This window comes from Halichoerus grypus, chromosome 1 (assembly GCF_964656455.1).
Source record: "Halichoerus grypus chromosome 1, mHalGry1.hap1.1, whole genome shotgun sequence".
NCBI lineage: Eukaryota > Metazoa > Chordata > Mammalia > Carnivora > Phocidae > Halichoerus > Halichoerus grypus.
Genome location: NC_135712.1, coordinates 8,098,709 through 8,119,400, shown reverse-complemented (window position 1 = coordinate 8,119,400; position 20,692 = coordinate 8,098,709). Strand labels below are relative to the sequence as shown.

Here is a 20,692-nt window from a genome sequence, read left to right as displayed (position 1 = left end):
GACTTGACCATTCTGGCCACAGACTTAGGATGAAATTTGGTTTATGGAACTATGCTTAGGATGGCTTTAAGCTGAATGCCATGGATTACTGTTACTGTCCCACCACTATGCCATGCAGGCCACGACCGTGGCCCCCAAGTGAGGTTGGAAAGGATGCCCACCTGACTTGGCACTTTCCCCAGGCTCAGTGGGGATAGTTATTTAGATGGTGCAATAATATAATACTTTAATGGCTTTCCCCCTTCTTCTTAAAAATAAGAAGTCTTTTTCTAATTTGCACAGAAATGCCATATGAGCTACTGGAGCCCAGGAGTCAGGAGCAGCTTTATTTTAATGTGAAATGACAGAATGAGGGAAACTCCACCCATGTCCTTAGAGAAGAAAACTAGGTAACTGGCTTGGCATAAAATCTGGGTAATGCATTGGTGCACTGCTCAGAGGGCTCTCTTATGAAACTTCTCAGGCTGTGGAAGCATCCACTGAGTAGTTCCTGCAGGGATGACTTCCCCATTAGCTAGGCCGGTCCAGGGCCGAGGGCCCACAATGCTTTCAAGGACCCATGAAAATTCTTCTAAAATCAAAAGAAAAAAAGATAAACTTTTAAGCAGAAGAAAATGTTAATATAGTCATCTTTATACTAATTAGATTGTAAAATGTAATATAATTAAACCATTTTTGGGGTCCACAAAGGTAAAAGTACCTAAGACTCACAAAAGTCATCCTGTGGCCACTGTTCATTCATTCAAGAACACAGCCAGGCAGTCCGGATGTCATTCACTGGGAGAGCCAATAAGGTGTATCAGGCAACTGTTTTGTGCAGAATGCAAGTAGAGTGGGGAGAAGAAGACATATGAGGGCGTTTACACAGAGGAATTCAGAGATATGGAATGTTCTCAGAGCATTGCACTTGCTCCTTGTGGCTAGAAGAAGAAACTGGGGTGCCAGGGATATAAGCGATTTACCCCATTCAGCTGTCAGGGCCAGAGTCAGCACTGCCCTCACTCCAGTCCTGGGCTCTTCTTCTTCATCCCCAAACTAAGTATTACAGGACTTCTGGGTATTGAAAAGAAAAGAGCACTGCCTTGCTTTTATTTCTCAACCAGTGTTTCTCTTCTGAACTGCTGACTCTTTATCTGTGTTTGGGAGTGATGGGGGAAGACAGGTGATAGCAGGGACATGTGGGCTCAGAAAGAGAAATACACAGGAAGTCAAGGGGAAAAGGTGATAAAATAACTTTAACAACTTTTTTTTTTTTATAAAGGAAGTACATGTTTATTGTAAAGTGATTAGAAAACAGAGATGGGCAAATAAAAAATCCACCTAGACCTTCAGTTTTGGCTATATAAATAACCAAATACAACCAGAAATAAAAAAATGCAATTATTAAAATTAAACTCTAAATGGATATTTAACATCATATTGGAATTGGCTGAATAGAGAATCAGAAACTTGGGATATTGGTATCAAGAAACAACACTGGATACAACTAAGAGGATGTCCCAGAGACAATACTGTTATTTAAGCCCCCGTCATGATACTTTGTTATGGCAGTCCTAGCAAACAAATACACTTACTGAATTCTATAGAGATAGCAAAATATCTTTCCATAGCAACCATTTTAGTGGGACTGTTTAATTTTTGTAATAAAAAGATGAATAAGCAAGATTTAAAGAAATGCTCATGGATGATTTTCCATTTTTTTAATTCATCTTATGGTGTCCTAATTCATTTAAAAAGGGATAGGGGCACCTGGGTGGCTCAGATGGTTAAGCGTCTGCCTTTGGCTCAGGTCATGATCCCAGGGTCCTGGGATCAAGCCCCGCATCGGGGTCCCTGCTCAGCAGGGAGTCTGCTTCTCCCTCTCCCTCTGCCTGCCGCTCTATTTGTGCTCTCTCTGTCAAATAAATAAATAAAATCTAAAAAAAAAAAAGGGGATAAAAAATAATATTAATGTATTTGTCCAACAGGACAATATTAAAAACACCTCCTAGTGTAGGTTGATAATTTTCATTTTTTTCAGAAAGATTCCTGTCTTACCTATTGACATGGGTTCCAGTCCATTCTTTAAAGATGTGATTTTCATTGAACTTGAAAAAGTAACAAAATAAAACCAGCTGAGTTAACATCATAAGAAAAGCAGAGCTGCCAAGATTATATCCGTGTGTATGTATGTTGTGCTTGTTTTCCATATCAGGAAGATCATCACAGGGTCCCCCTGCAGTAGGTTTTTAGTGAGTAAAGTTCTCTCTGGAAAAAGAGATGCTTCTTTTGGTGAAGAGCAAAACACGAGAAATCTGATGTCCGGTTCTGCTCGCCCTCCACTCTCTAGGCATACTGGCTGTCTTACCATTTGCATTTGTATTTTTATGCCCGTGTTCATCTACTTGCCTTATCTTGAACAGCCTTCCTCCAGTGGGATCCTGCTCATCTTTGAAAAGCTAACTACTTTATCATCTCCTTTCTGGAGCACTCTGTGACTGACCAGTCCCTAGCTGGAACTGTTGAGCCCAGGGTCCCCTAACACTCAGTGACACTTTATCCCATCATTTGAAATTACCTCTAAGTGTCTGTTTCCCTTGTCGAGTTGTGATCGCACTGGGGCTCATTGGTCTTGTTTATTTCCATGTTCCTAGCATTTACTACAGCACTTCAACATTGTAGCTTCCCAGTAAATATTCGCTGTCAAGTGAAAAAACTCAGCTTAGGGAAACTATAGAGAAGCAGCTTAATTAAAATTGTTGATTGGAAATGTCTGAGATGTATTATTAAATAGAAAGATGGCTTGTGAGTCCTTAAAAAGGAAAGTGGGAGGTTTCTGCTTCCAGCATTATTCCAGTCTATCTGTGAAGGACCCTCGGCTAAAATACAAACTAGGTGCTGGAAAATTACAAAGTCCATAATTTTAATCAAAAGTAATTTCAATTAAAAAAGTAAGGGATAGGACTTCGGGTTCTGGTGAAGATGGAGTAAATACAGCTTTTCTCTCCTGCTGATTACAAACGACTAACTCCTGTAGACAAAACCTTCCACCGGAAGACTCTGGAAAGTCTAATACTGGCAAGAAGATGGGGAGGGGTACCAAACATGAAGATTGACTTCTTAGGGGGTACATTTCTTGTTTTTCCATTTTCCTTTTTCATCACCTGGCTTTAACCTGAGAGTGGCCCCAGCACAGAACTGGGCAGCAGGTGCTGACAACAAAATCTCGGGAAGAAACCCCATCCTTCTGACCAGAGCACTGAGGCAAGGTGCCCTTCTGAGCCAGAGGATGAAAGTGGGGAGTCCCCGTCAGGTACCCCAGCCCCCAGTGCCGCCTCATTGGGAACTGCTTCACATGCAGCGTGGTACAGGCCCCAAAATCCTGGAGGAAATCTTTCTGGCTAGAGGACTGGGAAAGGGGATTGTGGACAGAGTTTGTGGTAGTGTTTTTCTCGTTTCTCACTGCCTTACTCTGAGAGTGACCACGCAGAGCACAAGTGGCTAGCATCCAGAGGGAAATCCTATCTTTCTAGACAGGAGATGGAGAGTGGGGGTTTGGGAGCTGAGAAAAGGTAGGGAATCCTACAGAGGACAGAACTGGGGAAGAGAATTCTGTGCCTGAATTCTGTGCACGAGTTGATACAAGTCTTGAGCTTTGCATGCACAGGGCAGAAAGCAAAAAGAAAAGATGAATTTTAGAAATTACCACGTGTTTCATAATAGATGATCACATTTTAAACAACTTCCGTCAAAGAAGAAACCCTACTGAAATTCAGTAATGCTTGGTACTGAATGATATTGAAATTCTAAATGTCATAATTATGGGATACATGGAAAGTGAGAAAAATGTATAGGTCTAAATTCTTATATTAGAAAAGGAGGAAGTCTGAAAATGAATGTGCAGAATCTCCAATTTAAAGTAGAAAAAGAGGGGCGCCTGGGTGGCTCAGTCGTTAAGCGTCTGCCTTCGGCTCAGGTCATGATTCCAGGTCCTGGGATCGAGCCCCACATCGGGCTCCCTGCTCGGCGGGAAGCCTGCTTCTCCCTCTCCCACTCCCCCTGCTTGTATTCCCTCTCTCGCTGTGTCTCTCTCCGTCAAATAAATAAATAAAATCTTTAAAAAAAAAAAAAAAATAAAGTAGAAAAAGAACAACAGGGTATAGGGACGTTGAATCACTACGTTGCACACCCGAAGTTAATGTAACGTTGTGTGTCAGCTCTACTCAAAGAAAAAAATTAAAAACAACAACAGGATGAACCCATGGGAAATAGGCAATAAAGATCAGTGCATAAATTAATAAAAGAAAACAAATGAAAAATAGAGAGGATCGATAAAGGCAAACATTGGTTTTTTGAACAGTCTAAGAAATAGACACACCTCTAGTGAGATTGGTCCAAATTACATCCCTGGGGAATCTGTCCTCACAGTCTCAAAAGAAATGAGAAGATGCTGAGTGGTGCAGATGTCACTGCAAGATGGCATGAGGCAAGGTGGGACTAGGGGAGGAAGAGGGCTTCTGGAGTGTTCTAGATCCAGGCATGCCTTTGACTTTATGCTTTGGAAGGCAAAGCTTGATTTTCATAGCAGTGTTGTTTGGTCTAAGTTATTTTCCCAAAGCCCAATGCTGTGTGTGCATCTTTTTTTTTTTTTTTTTTTTTTAGGTTTTATTTATTTGACAGAGAGAGCACAAGCAGAAGGAGAGAGAGGGAGAAGCAAGCTCCCTGCTGAGCAAGGAGCCCGATGTGGGACTCGATCCCAGGACCCTGGGATCATGACCCAGGCCGAAGGCAGCCGCTTAACCGACTGAGCCACCCAGGCGTCCCCTGTGTGTGCATCTTTTAAAAATTATTTCATTTCATAATTTCTCCACTGAGAGCTTCTCTGTTTGGATCTCTGGTTAATCTTCTAAGAGTTTAACCTGCAGGGAAGTGATTAGAAATAGTCCATCTTTGTGGTGGCCATTTCATTCCTTGAGTAAGACTATGCAAGAGTAAGGAGTGGAGGGGAGGGAGCGCATGTTATTGGTGGTGGATGCAAAGCCCAGTCCATTTAGAAGCCAGGAAACCAAACTGCAGCACAGCTAAAGAATCTGTCATAGCGACTGAGCAAACATAGGGTCAGGCCCAGCAGGATGAGGATTTAACAGGCAAAGCCCTATTTTTAGATCCCCAGCAGCAAATTATGATGCAAAATATTTTGAGCAGAATACTAATATGATGAAAACCATCCTCAAGGGAGAGCCCCCTGCATAAAGCCAGAGGTATTCACTCTGTGTAAACAGATAATGCATCAAAACTGCTTGGAGAACATGATTCCAGTAAAATAAGATGGATATAAGCCACCATCACCACCTTTGAATACTGTAAAATTAATCAATCTAGATTGTAATATTCAGAAACAAAGAATTGACTCTAGATACTTTGCCTTTTATTTCAGATACTGGCTAAATGATGGGATGTTTCTCTTTACTCCTTGCTATTCTCAGTAAGAACTGCACTGAATTAGCACAGTAATAAAGTGTTCTGCACTTATGTTTATAAGTGTTTGTGTGGGAGAAGAATATTGGTGATTTACCAGGCCCACTGTCAAAAAGAAACAGTATAGTGTAATTTCTGCTATAGTATAATAATAATTTTAATTCAGTAGGTTCAGCCAACTGCTGATTATTTAAATAACAGCAAGCCCTGCCTTACACTCAGGTTAAAAGTCCCTTCAATAAACAGTTGTACTTCTTCTGTTACCCAAATATTGGAGGGCCATGAGGTTCACCTCCAGCTATGCAAAAATAAATTGAAATGTGCATTTTCTTAATGTCTAAAAGAAGACATTCTCTGTGTGTACTTCTAATTTACTCTCACTAAAGTAGTTAATAAAATTCACAAATTAAGTATTGAATTAAATAACAAATGCTATTTATTGAGTGTTTATTGTCTGCCCCACACAAAATGCTTTATGCACATCAACCATTCAATCCATACAGCAGCCCTGTTATGATGTCTATCTTGTGTATGAGCAAACTAAGGCAAAGAAAGGTTAAGTAACTTTCCTGGTTAACATGGTGTTATGGACTGAATTGTGTGCTCCTAAAATTCATATATTGAAGCCCTAACCCCCTAAAGTGACTGTATTTGGACTCTGGGGACTTTAGGAATGTAATTAAGGTTAAGTGAAGTCATAAGGTGGAGCCCTGATTCAATAGGATTGGTGTCCTTATAAGAGGAAGAGACACCAGAGGGCTTTCTCTCCTGCATGCACGCACAAAAAAGGCCACGCCAGAATGCCACGAGAAGGTGGCTATCTATAAGCCAGGAAGAAAGACCCTCGTAAGACGTCCTCCTTTTATTCTATAAAACTCACGTTCCTTTTAAAGTCATCTGAGTTTCTTCTGGAAGGAAGGAGAGTGATGGTAGCAGATTCTCTCATACAATCTGAATAAATCATCTTTTAAAAGAACTCGCCAGGTGCTGTTGCACTTTCGACACTATCAACCACAAGCTTGTGAGGTAAAATTAAAAATTTCTTTGCACTTCTTTTTCATCTTAGAACATTCCCACTGAGGTAATATAATCAAAGTACTGTGTTCAAAATTACTTGAATTCATTCTTTTTTCTATGTGGCTATGTCATCTATTTTATGCCTAGTTAGTTTCATTTGTTTCTATATTTATTTCCTTTTAGGATTGGCTTTGGTCATCCTTTTAAAAAAATTGTAAATCATTCAAATGAGATGTGTCTGGTTGGTGGCCTGGGGCTGGCCCCAGAGTGAGTGTGTGTGGGTGTGTGTATGCGTGTGTATGAGTGCACTGGGCACCTGTTAGTGTGTGAGTGTGTATGCACATGCGTTTTTGTGCTTGTGTGAGCTGCCCTCGTGTGTGTGTGTGTCTTTGTGTGTGCAAGTGTGCGTGATCTGGAGTGTGTTTGCAGGAGTGTGTGTGGACAGCTTGGGGGCACTGGCAGGACCAGTGGGGAGAGGCACCCAGCAGCTTCTGATCCAGGAGCTTGGTGAGCCCTTGGAGCCCAGGAGTGAGGCCACGTGACACCCCAAAGCCCTTGTGGGGAGAGCAAGGAGGCAGGATGAACATGGGCCACACCCCCCTCACCAGTGCCAGAATGATGTGTAACCCACCCCCATTCAGATGGCTCTTAGGGTGGGAGAGGGGAACTTTTTGAGTGACAGTTTAGATCTGAATTAACCACATTTAAAGCTGGAAGTGACTGAGTTACCTTTAATTAGAAATGTATGGTTTTTTTTCTTCCTACCAGGAAACAGAAAGGGAGCCTAAGAGCAGAGTTAATTTCAGTCACAGAGAAACAAAGTCAGTTCTGTTTCTACTTATCTGAGTGCCATGTCTATAAATTATAATCTCTCCTTGGACATAGTTTTAAAAAGGTCGTTTAAAATTCTTAGAACTTATCCTTCCCAAATAAAACAGAAAATGACATTTATAATGAAAATGCCTTCATCTTGGAATAAAAAAGCAGAGTCTGTGACCCTGAGAGTGCCCTCCGGAGGGTTTATAAAGCTCACGTGATTCTGTTACTCTTTGCATAGTTGAACATAAATATTTTATTTCAACTGACTTTAAGATTCTAGTGAAAAACCCAGATCTTTAAGTCTTGAGTTTGATAATTAGGACGATACAGAGACAGGGGTGGGATTCAGTGTTAGTAAGAGACTTAGGATCTCTCTTTGATGAGTAAAGGGCACCCATCCATTTTGATGGACCTGTGGGCTCTTGCCCTAGCATGTTAATTCACTGGTGTTAAAAGTAAGCTTGTGTTTTTGAGAAGACTAAAACTTACACGAACCACTGACTACATTCGTTGTGGGGCCATCAAGAGTTAAACATAGCTGATGCAAACCCTGGATGATGATCTCATCCTAATTACTGGCCCTTCACAGAACCAAAACCTCAGATGGACCCCTACTGCCACAGGCAACTGATTGGCTGTTAGGTCTTCTAAGAATGAAGTGGTCTTGGAGCTCCTACTATGTGCAAGCTCATTGGGTTGGCTCTGCAGCTGACCCTGCTGGCCATCTCCTCCTTCTATGTCCTCTTGGCCTCTCCATCCTTTCTCTGGGGTTCCGAGGTCCTCGTCTATACTCTCTCCCTGGTTGATCTCGTTCATTCATGTGATTTCACAAGCTGCTGACTTTCTAACCTCCAACCCAAACCTCATGCCTGATCTCCAAACCCATACACTCACCTGCTTACTGGGTAGCTTCCCTTAGGGGTCTCATTCAATGCCCCTAACTGAACACGTGCAATGTGTATCATCTTTTCCTCCAAACCTGCCCCTCGCCCCAGGTTCCTGATTCCAGTCAATGGTACCACTGACATCCAATCTCACTTCATGCGTATGGTTGATTCTACCTCGGAAATATATCTTGATCTCAGCTTCTTTCTCTCCCCATTGCCACCGCTACGTGCTTGGCCCACACCACCCTCATCTCTAGCAGCAGTTCCTGACTTCCGCTTTTCTTCTCTCCTCTCTCTTCTTCTCCTGACACTAGAGTGACCTTGGAACAAAGCAGATATGGTTATATCTGTGTCTGGCTCAGAGCCTCTCAGTGACCTCCTGTTGCTCCTAAGATAAGGTCCAAAGTTCTTATGCAGTCTTTCTGGGTCTCTGCTCCACTGCCCAACACGTACGCTTTCCTCAGGGACCTCCAGCAGGCCATCCTGATGTCCGCACTGAGTTAGTTCTCTCTCTTACACTTGCCTATCACACCCCACCTGTTCCCCGTGAGACTTCTTGCTGATAGAACATAAATACCGTGACAAGCGGGGACTGTGCCTGGCTTGTGTTTCTGGAGCTGGGTGCAATGTGGGGCATGGTAAGTGCTCAATAAAGGTTTGGGGAACTAAAGAAATAAGAGGGAATTACAAAGTATAACCAATAATTCTTACACTGATAACTTACAATGGCATGGATCCAGTTGGAGAGAGAATGCCCTGGACTATGAAAAATATAACAGATGGTCGAGGCTGCACATGATCAAGGCTAAGACAAGCAGCCTAGGGAGAGCCCCAGCTTAAAGACCATGGGGCTGGCCACCTAGGAAGGCTCCCGGACAAAGATGCCCTTAGCTGTGCCCCAAAGAAGAGGCAGGAGGGCCTTTCAGGTTAGCGGGACCCCCTATGGGTCTTGAAGCCTCCATGTGTCACTTGCACACAAGTTCTGGACTAAAGTGATCCCAGGTAGAACTAGACACTTCCAGAAAAACTAATTTGGCATCCTCTGGATACTCCTGGCTTCAGGCCACTTAGGTGTCTAGACCACTCTTAGCCACAGAGTTGCATCTGGCCAGCTGTCTGGGGGTCTGTGAGGGCAGGAGACCGTCGGCTGACCATGCATTTCATTTGGCAGAGGTCCAAAGCCATCAACACCTATGAAACAACCTTTAGTTCCCAAACAGAGATTTGTCTCTGCCTCTAAGACACATGTGTACAACACCACCCTTTTTAGTAACTGGATGGCTTGTGTGTGGGAAGGGAACAGAACATGGAAAATCCCTCCTCCTGACTTCCTTCAGGCCTGTGGATCTGAATTTCAGAAGCAGGCAGAGACTGGAGAACGGTAGCTGAAAATTAAGGAGAGCTTAGGCCTGGCCTGACATAGTTCACTTTTATTGCTTTTTCATAATAGTCTATGTTTTCACTATGTTCATTAACTTCGCAATTCCAGAGCCACATTTGATCCCTCTGTGGACTCATACACTTCCCACTTTCTCAGAGGACCCATTTGTACCTTGCTTTGTTTGTAGCCTGTCAGAAGGAAGTGCCTTGGGAGAGGCAAACACCCTGTAATCTCACCTAATTGTGGACTGAAAACAAGACAAAACACCCAAGTCATGGAAAAAGAGATCGGATCTGTGGTTACCGGAGGGGTGGGGTGGGGATGCAGGAGCTGGGAGAAGGTGGTCCCAAGGGACAAACTTGCAGTTAGAAGATCAAAGAGTACCAGGGATGTAATGCTAACATGATGACCACAGTTACCACCCTCATATGGAGCGGTTGAAAGTTAAGACAGTGGATCCTAAGGGTTCTCATCACAAGGGAAAACCCTTTCCCCCCACCCTTTTTCCTTTCTTCTTTTTTGTAGGGTATCTATGTGAGACGATGAATGTTAACTAAACTTTGCTAAACATGCCACAATTTATGTATGACCATCTTAAACTCACACAGTCCTGCATGCCAGTTACATCTCAGGGAAACTGGAAAAATAAGGAGATGCCCGAGCACGTTTGAAACGCTTCCTAAAGTGGACAGCATGCCTGCAAAACAACCACCAAACTCGCTATCCTTCCTCCTGTCCTCCAATTTCCAGAAAGATTCCAAGGTGTCCTTCCCATAGGGGAGGAGAACTAATGGATAAAAGAAGGAGCAGGTGTGAGAACTCACCACTGCAAGAAAACAGGTATTTTTCTTTAGAAAAACAGACTTGAAGGGATTTTTAACCAAAGCAATGGACTTTCATTTGTTTTTATTTTTTTTGAAAGTAATCTCTATGCCTGATGTGGGGCTCGACCTCATGCCGCCGAGAGCAAGAGTCACTTGCTCCACTGACTGGTGGAGATCTTTACAGACTGATTCACAAATCCAGTGCCAGGAAGGTAATATAACAGAGGCAATGTATTTATGAAAGCAAAGACATCTTCTTATGGGCTGTTTAATAAATGTGGTCTTAAGTTGAAATTTGGGGCAAATTTTGGAAAAGCGTAGTTTGCATCCTGCATGTTTGTAAAGGTTTGGACGTTGGTGACATTGGATTGACTGAACCACATGCCATAAGTGAGCTTTCGTCCGATAGATTCTGGGGCACCGCTACCTAGGCTACCCTGGGATGCAACTGCAAAGCATCATCCTTTCTCTAACAGTGGCTGTTGGGCTTGAAAACATTATGTGGGAGGCACTCAGGAGCCTTTTCTAGAGCTTCCTCATAAATCCAATCCTGTTTTACTATCAGAAATGTCTCAAGATGTCCGTAAGTCTCGCAATAGCTATAGCCTTTCTTGCGATCTGTTGGAATGTCTTCGTTCTTCAACTAACCATGAACAGTTAATGAAACTGTGGCAAATTCTTCTTATGACTCTAGTAATGAACCTACTTCTGTTCTTCAAATTTGGAATCTTTCCTGACCTGTCAAAAATTTGGTTTGGTTTGTAGAGGGTGAGGCAAACCTTCTGAATGAGCACAGCCTTGTAAACATATGCGTAATACCGTTAGAAATGAGAGTCTGCTTTCATCCAAGTCTGGTTTTGAAGTATTGATTTAAAGTAAATATACCACCTAATCTCTATGTTCCTCATTCCAATCCATTTATGGGTGAAAAATGTAGCCCAGGAGGACTGATGTTTCCAATATGGATTTTTGATGTTTAAGGGGAATCAAACATCCCCGAAGAACAAATGAAAACTTGGTGTGCCAAAATAAACCCTCACCTTGATTCATCCTTCGGCTCACAAATCACCACCAAGTGTCCACATTCTGGCTCGATGGCTAGTTTCCGGGAGTGACAGGAATATCCCAACAATTTGTACTCACACCTCCAGCTTGGAGTTCTCCTTGGCTGATACCATATTCTTGCAGCTTCATCATTTACTTGGCCCTGCCTTTTAAGGCAAGGAGGCAGTGAAGAAAGACAGTGTTCCTCCTTGGGCTAATCTCTGCCATCTCATTTTATTGTTCCTCCTGGAGGGAGGCTGGTGTGTTCCAACAGGCATGCTGGGGAAGTTCAGCAGCGTTCCTGAGAGCAGGAACAGTAGGTACCAGGATTCTGGGTCATGGCATGTTTGCAGTCCATTTAGACTAGTCCTAACAGTGGGGCTTGCTCAGGAGAGGCCTAGGCTGTGTGCATGGATCAGATGAAGGGGAGGGACAGAACCCCACGTCTGTCCTGCTGTGAAGGAGACAAGCCATCTCTTAGATGGAATAATTCATGAGTATCTAGCACTGTGCAGAGTACTCAATATGTTCCCAGTCCATGACACCATTTATTAAGCACAGATTACTATAGTTATCCTTATTGTATCCTAAAGGTGCTGATGGGATTCTTACTTTTCAGCTCATTTCTCCGGATGCTGTGAGTCTTTTGGTCTTTCTTAAAGTGTCCTATTAAATGTAAAGACCTGGCTGAGGTGTGTATGTGTGTGTGTGTGTGTGTGTGTGTGTGTGTGTGTGTGTGTGTGTGTGAAGGGGTAGGGTGGGACAGGGGAGCCATACTTCATGGCTCTTTCAGAAAGAACTTGGTTCTGAGTTAATGTATTAACCATATCTTTTATCTTCTGTGTTCCTATGTTTTGACATCTGGGGACTTGCTGACCCTGGAGGGACTGCCCATCCCAACGTTGGCCAATCCCCGCAGATGGATGGTAAATAGCTTGCCTGTGAGAGTGATTTTCAAACACAAATGAACCAATCCAGAGCTCACACCCCACCCACCTCTGGCTCTGACACCCCTGAGTGAGGTAATTAGGGCTCTCACCTGCCCTAATCACCCTGGGGCAGATAGCTAGGGACAGCTCCTAGACCCAGAGCCCACTGAAATCACTCAAATTATCCTGCTTTGCTCCTTCCTTCCCACAGAAACCACAATAAAAACTTTTGCCACGGTTCCCCCCAGCCCCAAGTCCTGACCAACCCTGGTGCTTCCCCGTGTGGGTCCCGTGTCCTGTGCCGTGGCCCCGTCCTCTTGACATCTGTAACAAACTAGCTTTGCAATGACATTTGTCTCCTGCCCTATTGGCCTTACCAAATCTCTGATTTTCTACTGATGCATTATGTTTTAAAACAGCAGCAGGTAGAAAGAGAGAGCCGCGTCCGTGGCTTTGTTTACACTGACAGAGTGGGAGGAAGTAGCTACGCCGCAAGCCGTGCCTGTGTTTCCTGAACCTCAAACTGAGACCCGCAGTCTGGGCCAGACCCTGTGTCGATGTCAGGCGTGTTGTCTGTGACAGTTCTGAGGCTGCCAGGAGGCCCTTCCGGCAGGGGATAGCCAGGGATGAGCTGGGCGGTGGCTGTGACAGCCCCGGGGGGACGTCAGGCTGACGAGGAACCCATGGCAGTGGCATCTTCGAATACGTCCTCTGCCTTTCTCAAACCTTTTCACAAGAATTAAAATGCCTCAAGAGAGAGCTAGGATTTGGGGGTGAAGGCCAGGAAAGGGCTCACGGGGAAGGGGCTTTGCCCATGAGGGTGGCCTAGAATTGCTGAGGCCTGGCAGCTCTGTCTGCAGAACCGTGTCCTGAAAGTAGCAGGTCTTCCTCACTCAAACCTCCACGAGCTGCTGCCTGCTTGGTGAGCTCTTGGAACGCTCCTCAGAGGAATGATGGGGGAGGCCACCTGCCTTCGAGGCTGGCCTTTCTCCTGGGAAATTCTGGTGGCACACATCGTGGCCATCAACACTTGAGTTGCTAACCCTGCAGAACTGGACCATGGTCTCTGCGGGATGTCATCTTGCTAATATTTAGATTGGGACACAAAAATGAGAATCCTTTATTTTCCTTTCTGGATAACTTCACTTCAGTCTTTCAGCATTTTCTCCTAACCAAACTGTCAATAGGTGCGCATTTCAAATGACTTCTCTGATTTCACTGGGCTGCTTCCCAGGCCATGGACTCCATGGGAATTTTCTCAGCCCAATATAATGATGAAAATCAACCTTCTTCCCTATTTTCTGTTATTTCCCAGCATTGGTCATTTCCAGAGTCACATCATACTGGATTCATTCCTTTGGGTTCTTAATGTTTATTTTTTTCTTTTTTTGTAAAGAACTGGTCACCTATGAAAGGAAGTTCATACATCACTGTGTTTCTCCTTTCCTTCCCTTGACTTATATTTCAGTTTTTGCAGGCTAACCATGACCCGTTTTGGAAGAAATCAGAAAAGTTTGATGCAAGGAATCTTAGCATAGAGATTTCTAGGAGGAAGATGTGATGCCTTTTCCTCTCTGGCAGCCACCTCCAGTTTCCACTCATTGTTTGTATTGTTCCACAGATTTAGAATTCATTGAAATTACATACTTCTCAATAGACATTATTAATGAGAAATGGAAGGAGATGTATAGAGGATTTTTTTTTTTTTTTGCAAGTCACAAAAGCCCTCTACAACAATCCCAGGATGAAATCAATTGGAGATTAGGACTTTTGTAGTGGGAGGTGGTGGGGATGACAATAGCCTGTTGTCAGAGGCTGATTGCCTTTGGTTGACCAGCTGCCTCTTGCTGATGTTTTTGAAGGGGCTGTTTCCAAATGAACCAGTCTGGGTCCCAGTTTAGCCACATTAATATCCTGTATGTTTATTCTATGTCACTAAATAGGAAGATGACAGTGTGGCATGAGCTTGATTCAGTGAATGTTTTCTCTGTGTGTTAGGGACCTGCCACTACCAATAACTTCATGAATAAGAAGTCACTGGAGGAGTTTTAAGGAGACAGAAAGACCCTGATCTGTGTTGGGAAAAGGGCTGCAGTGTCACAGTGTGCTGGGGTACAGTGAGGGTGGACTTGGGGAGAGCAGCTAGGGGCCTTGCTGATGGTCTGGGCAGGAGTCAGTGAATTGTAAAGGTCACAAGAGGGAGAGAGTGGATGGATTCAAGAGATAGTTAGGAACTGAAATGGGCTGAGCTTGATACTGGATTGGAGATGGTGGTGGGGCAGAAGCAGGTATCTGGATATCCTAGGTTTCTGGATTGAGCAACTGAATATCATGTGGACTCCAGAGAGAGGACTGGAATTGGGGGTTTTTGTGAGTTTAGTTTGGATATGTTGATTGTGGTGCCTTTGACACCCAAGCTCTAAGAGGAGCTGTCAAATGGGCTGTTGGATAGAACATTCTGGACTCCAAGGACAGGCCTGGGTTAGAGGTAAATTTGGGAGTCACTGGCATATGGCAACTGAAGTGGGTGGGATGAGAATTGAAGACAGAATAGACTGAGGGGACCAGAGGTCTTAGCCTGAGCTATGAGAAACTCTGACATTTCATGCTGGTTATGGGACTATGACCTTGGATGAGATCCTGAGAAAAATAGGGGAAGAAAAGCCAGGAGAGTTAGATGTCAGAGATGCCCAGGGGACAGAGGAGTGAAAGGAGAGAAGGAAAGTGTGCAACATCAAAAACTGATTGGAGGGATAAAGTAAATGAAGACCTGAACCAGCTAACTGCATTGGTAGACTGAGGCCCCTGGGGAGCTGGGTAAGAGATGCACCAGCGGAGCAGTGAGGTTAGACACCACGGGAGTGGGCTGAGGTGTGAACAGGCAAGAGGAAGAGGGAGGGAGGAGATATAGACAATTCTCATGAAAAATCTGCTCATAGAAGGGAGGAGAGAGAGCAATGGGGAGCTGTGGAAGCAGGAAGGTTTTGTTTTGCTTTGTTTTATTTTAACAAGAGAGACTCTAACACATTTACATCCATTGCAAAGGATTTCTTGGCAAGGGAGAGGCTGAATATTCAGGAGAAAGAGAGTATCATCTGTAGTGTTTTAGGGTGAATATCTGTCCTGATTTGTGCAGGTCAGAGGGGTGTCCTGGCACACAGGACTCTCAGTGTGAAACCAGAATGGCTTTGGGTAAACTGGGATGGTTGGTCCCCTGAGTTTATGGAGAAAGACAAAGGGGATGAGATCCAAAGCATGGGATCAGGAACCAACGTCCACAGGAGGAGGGGCAGCTTCTCTGAGGCAATGGGAGCAAAAGAAAGGATGAATTGAGATGGAGGAACGTTTGTAGGCTTGTTTGGGGGAATTGGGAGCTGCCCATCTGACATATTCTATTTCTTTTATGAAGTAAGATACTTCCCTCTGCTGAGGGAGGATGAGTGCAGAAAGTTTGAAATGGCCTTTGCAGAGCCTGTGAGAGCAATTTGATTGGAGAAATCCAGTAGTGTTGCTGGATGGTATTGAAGTGCCATGTGAGGTTGGGCACCTTGACTTTATAATGATACCTGTTCACCCATTTTGCACGTGAGATCGTCCAGCAGAGATGTGCAAATCAGGGAAGATTGGTGGTTGGCTTCCTCTAGGGCTGACAGTTTTCCAGGTGGTGTAACCACAACAGTAACGAAAGATTAGGAAGGAAACATTTAACTTACTGCCAAGAGTTTTATTGAAATGGCAGACCACATAACTTAGGCGGGGTAAAGATAAAAGTGACGAGAGGAACTGAGGATGGATTGGGAGTGAAATCAATGGGTTGGGGTTCCTGGTAAGGTGGAAGGCAAGGCTCTGAGGTGACAGGTAGGGGCTGCGGTTGAGCTGGAAGTGTCACCATCAGTTCCAGGGGTCACGGGGTGCGAGGGTGGGAAGGGTGCGGGCACGGCTGTAAACCCGCGCACTTTTAATGGGATGTGAGGACTGAGGAAGGGAGGGGTGAACATACTCTAAGGGGGAAGGACAGTGGATGACTGAAGCAGAGGCAAGCTTTAAAAATGCGCTTTAGAAATAAAGCAAATGCAGTTAGATGGTTTTCCATTCTAGGATGGATGGTGTTATGGGTTGAATTGTGTCCACCTAAAATTCACATGTTGGAGTCCTAACCCCCAGAACCTCAGAATGTGACCTCATTTGGAAATAGGGTCATTGTGGAGGTAATTAGGTTAAAATGTGGTCATCAGGGTGAGCCCTAATCCCATAGGACTGGTGTCCTTACAAAAAGGGGAAATGTGGGCACAGAGATAGGCATACACAAAGGAAGAACGCCATGGGAAGATGCAGGCAGAGGTTGGGGTGATGCGTGTACAAACCAAAGAGGCCCAATGATTGCCAGCAACCACCAGAAATTAGGAGAGAGGCTGGGAACAGACTCTCCCTCATAACCTTGGAAGGAACCAACCTGCTCACACTTTGGTCTCAGACTTTTGGTCTCCAGAACCTGAGAAAACATCTGTTTCCATTGTTTAAGACCCCCAGTCTGTGGGACTGTTATGGCAGGAAACGAGTACATATGGGATTATGGGACTTGGGTCAGTATTTGACGCATTCTCCTCTTCCGTGTCCCTCCTGTATTCCAGCTCCCAGCTTTGGTGTAATTCTAGTTTAGTATTCCTTTAATTATCTTGTCTTTCTTATTCTCCTATATAGTATTTTTCATGTTAACCCGGGCTACCCTAAGTCAGAATAGACGACCTGCTTTATATACTGAAAGATTTTCCACAGAAAGTCAGAGGCGGGTTCTTAGTTATAACAACTTGCAGGAAAAACTAGGTCAGATGAATCTATACTATAAATGACAGTCCTCAGAGTGTGAAGTAATGCCACCCAGCACAGGCCCCATGATGATGAGGTGGCTCAGGCGTGGAGACCCCGAAGGGGTCTGGACCCAGGTGCTCCAGATGACACGGTAGCAATTCTGGCAAGGATGTCCTCGGGCAGCTTTTGCCACCTCTCAGAACCTGATGCTCCACCTCGTGGGATTTCTACGAGCATCAGAGATTGTGGATGTCAAGCATCAAGCACGGTGCCAGCGTGGTAGCTCTTCCTCCAGTTTTTTGGTTTTTCATTCATTGGTTCGTGGTGCCAGCACGCACACGTCTCTCTGTTCTGCGATGTTCTAGGCACCACGAAGGGGCTGGGGACATGAAACGTGAGCTGAGTCCAGCATCCCCTCTCTGTGCGCTCAGCAGAGCGAAGCCGCTGGAGGGTCTTCTCTGTGACTCTGGCTGTCTTCTGCCTTCCCGATTTAACATTTCTCTGCTGGATTGACAAATGGGAGAAAAAGTGTTGGCGTCTCCTGATAACTCCTCCTGGCATGCTTTCTGTCGGTGACAATCGCAGATCCCCTGCCTCACAGCCCTGGATGCGGCAGGTGCGGGAGCATGGGCCTGGCCGCTGTCAGAGCCCTGCCCATATCCTTGGGCAGGTCGTGTGGCCACTCACGGTCAGGACCAGCACATACCTCCCTCCCACCTCACTGGTCTCCTCTCATTTTCTCAACCACTCTGGGAAGCAGCAGGCTTTCCACTCCTGCTCCAGTGGCAAGCAAACTTATCAGATGAAGTGTCTTGCTTGAGGGTCAGGGCAGATTCGTGGAGGAGGCTGGAGGTGGTGGGCGTGCGTGGTTTGCCTCCCCAGCACCTTCTTCCTCATCCTCTCTGCCAAGCCGCGTGGACATCCCCAGGCCAGGTGGGACCCAAGTAGGTCACAGGGATTCTCAGAACTTCTGGGAGCTACAGGAAAGGAGCGCAGCCCATCTCCAGGGGCAGGGCAGGCACGGCAGCTCCCATGACATCAGTGGCAGTGGGAAACGGACCTCCGCTAGACCAGTTGGGAGATGGGGACAGGAGAGAACAGGTGTGTCCTGGGGGTTCCACCCGTGCTCTGCTCTGACCCCACAAACCTTAGGGGTGGGCCTGGGGTAGCACTCCCACAGGTGGGTGGGTGGTCCTGAGATGGGTGGGGATCTCTACCACTGTCCCCAGGAGAGAGCCCTACTTCTCCGTTAGCAGCAGGAAAGCCAGTCCGAGCTCGATGGGGAACAACAGGGTCTTCCTCCCCTCCTTCTCTTCTCCTTTCTTTGAAGGCACCCATGCACTGGGCTGGGGGTTGTTTGGGGTGACCACAGAAAAACCAGAGGGGCTCCCCTCACCTTCTGGACTTGTTGAAAATCACACTCCTCTAGTTTTGCCATATCGCTCCTGGCGAAAAGACAGTTGAATGAAGTGGTGATTTCTCATAACTGACCCATGTAGGCCACCACCTGGTTTGGAAAGGTCCCTGCAACAGGAAGTGTAGCTCTGAGGAGGGGGCACGCTTTAGATCTGCGTTTGATGATGGGGTCTTTCCCGTGATTGCTTTGCAAGCTGGTGAAGCGGTGAGTGGGGATGGGAGCTCAGATCTGTTGGCCACCCAAGTTCATTGCCCCATGCTGGACTACACTCAGATTTGGAGATTCACTTTGTAACTTGGGTGTTTTCTGTTACAACGAGGCTCCTGTTCCTATAAACATTTATGGATTGGTTTATTGCACATAAAACATGTGCTTTGCACGTGGTCGGGGCAGGGGACATAGCTGTCTGCAGTAAGGGCCCAATTAACTGATTTCATAGCAACCATGGCATGGCTGAGACATTCATTTTAGAGATTAAGTGGAAAATAAAAGTGAACTCAGTGCATTGCAAGCATATGGCAGGAATGCACAGCGAATTAAATGGAGAGACGGAAGCATTTGGTCCCCGAAGACAAGCATGACATTGCAATTTAGTTTGGATGAGAAAACTGAGATCTCTTGGATTTGCCTTCACATGTTTGAGTATCTCTGTCAATTTCTGCTGTTGTGCAGCCATTTTAAATTTGTCCTAAAATATCTGCAGTGCAGAACATTTCAGAAGAGCTTTTCATTTGCTAAAATGTTGCAGCAAGCAGGCAGAAGGGATGTTTGTGTGCAACTTTCTGATGGTTTAAAAAGCCCTGGCGAAGTGGGTGATAGTGATAGATTTTTTTTTTTTTTTTTGGCTTGTCTGCAGAATGGATGAAAAGAGAAAAAGTACCCAAATACTGTGCCTATTCCCAAGGGCACACCAGGCAACACGAACACCAGAAGCAGGACTTACTGGAGGAAAAGGGATGCTGAGGCCAAAAGGATTCTCTGTGGCTTGGAATCCTGGCTCATTAGGGGTGAATGGGACTTCAGGACCATTCCTACTCCTCTTGCTACAGATGGGGAAACAGAGGCAGCAACCACTGGCTGCAGGCTGTCCAGCAAGCTAGTGGCAGAGCTTGGGGCTTGCCTGGACCCTCCAGTTCCCAGGCTGGTCCTCTTTCCATTCTGTCCCACCCCAAAACATTAAGAATCTGTCTAGAAATGTTGGCTCCTGCACTTAAAACATAAAATTCCTTGTTCTCACTCCCCAAATGAGGAATGTGCTTTCAGCGTTTACATTAGCTGGAAACTGAGTTGGGAATGCTCCGAACTCATTTCTCAAACAAGACGTAGTTTAATAAAATTTCCCGGCCTTAAATGCTTTGCTGCTTTGTAAGGGCTCGGTTGGTTAGAACTAACTTCACGGAAGTTCTCAGAGCCCCTGGTGGAGCTCAGAGGAGGAGTTACAGGCAGCCCCTGGTTTTGTTTTTTTTCCAGACACTCCTAGAAACTGCAGCGCGATCAGATCGCACTGTTCCACAAGAAAAATGTGTAACTGTGAGGTTGCCTTCCTGACCGTGAACTTAGTACCAAATGTCATAGATGTGAACCAAAACGTTGTGACCAAGAGAGGGGAGAGAACCCTCCAAGAGTGAGTCTCGGCTCTCAGAACACCCTCACTGGCAAGAAAGCCCTCGTTCTAAGTGGGGTCGGGGACAGCAACCACCCCCTCACACACGGGGCAGATCTTTGGTGACCTCAGGTGTGTAAGATGCTATACGTACTCCTTGGGGTGTACAGGTAGGTCTGAGTTGTGGCCAAGAACATAAGCGTGGAAAACAGGGAGCATGAGAAAGAGAAAGAAACAGGAATAAAAGAGGCGAATTGCCGAGAAAGGACTGGACGTGAAATCCACCTGGAGGGGGGCGGGGGCACTTGCTCTGACCACTGCCTCTGCACTGACCAGGGGTGGGGGGTGGGCATTAAGCTGACCCTCAACTTCCTCACTGTGGTGGGGCTCAAATGAACCGGCGCTCTCCAGCCTCAACCCAAAGCAGGGACCACAGTCATCCTCAACACATGGGGGGTTGTGATGCCTCCTCAAGCTTGTGGCTTTGGGACCCAATCTTGTAGGC

At 45.4% G+C, this 20,692-nt stretch overlaps 1 protein-coding gene across 1 annotated transcript in view; it reads right to left on the bottom strand.

The window, feature by feature from the left end:
* KCNJ6 (potassium inwardly rectifying channel subfamily J member 6) overlaps nt 1–20,692 on the bottom strand; it is a 257,108-nt gene that overhangs the window by 9,495 nt on the left and 226,921 nt on the right. The gene's annotated exons all lie outside the window — the stretch shown is intronic.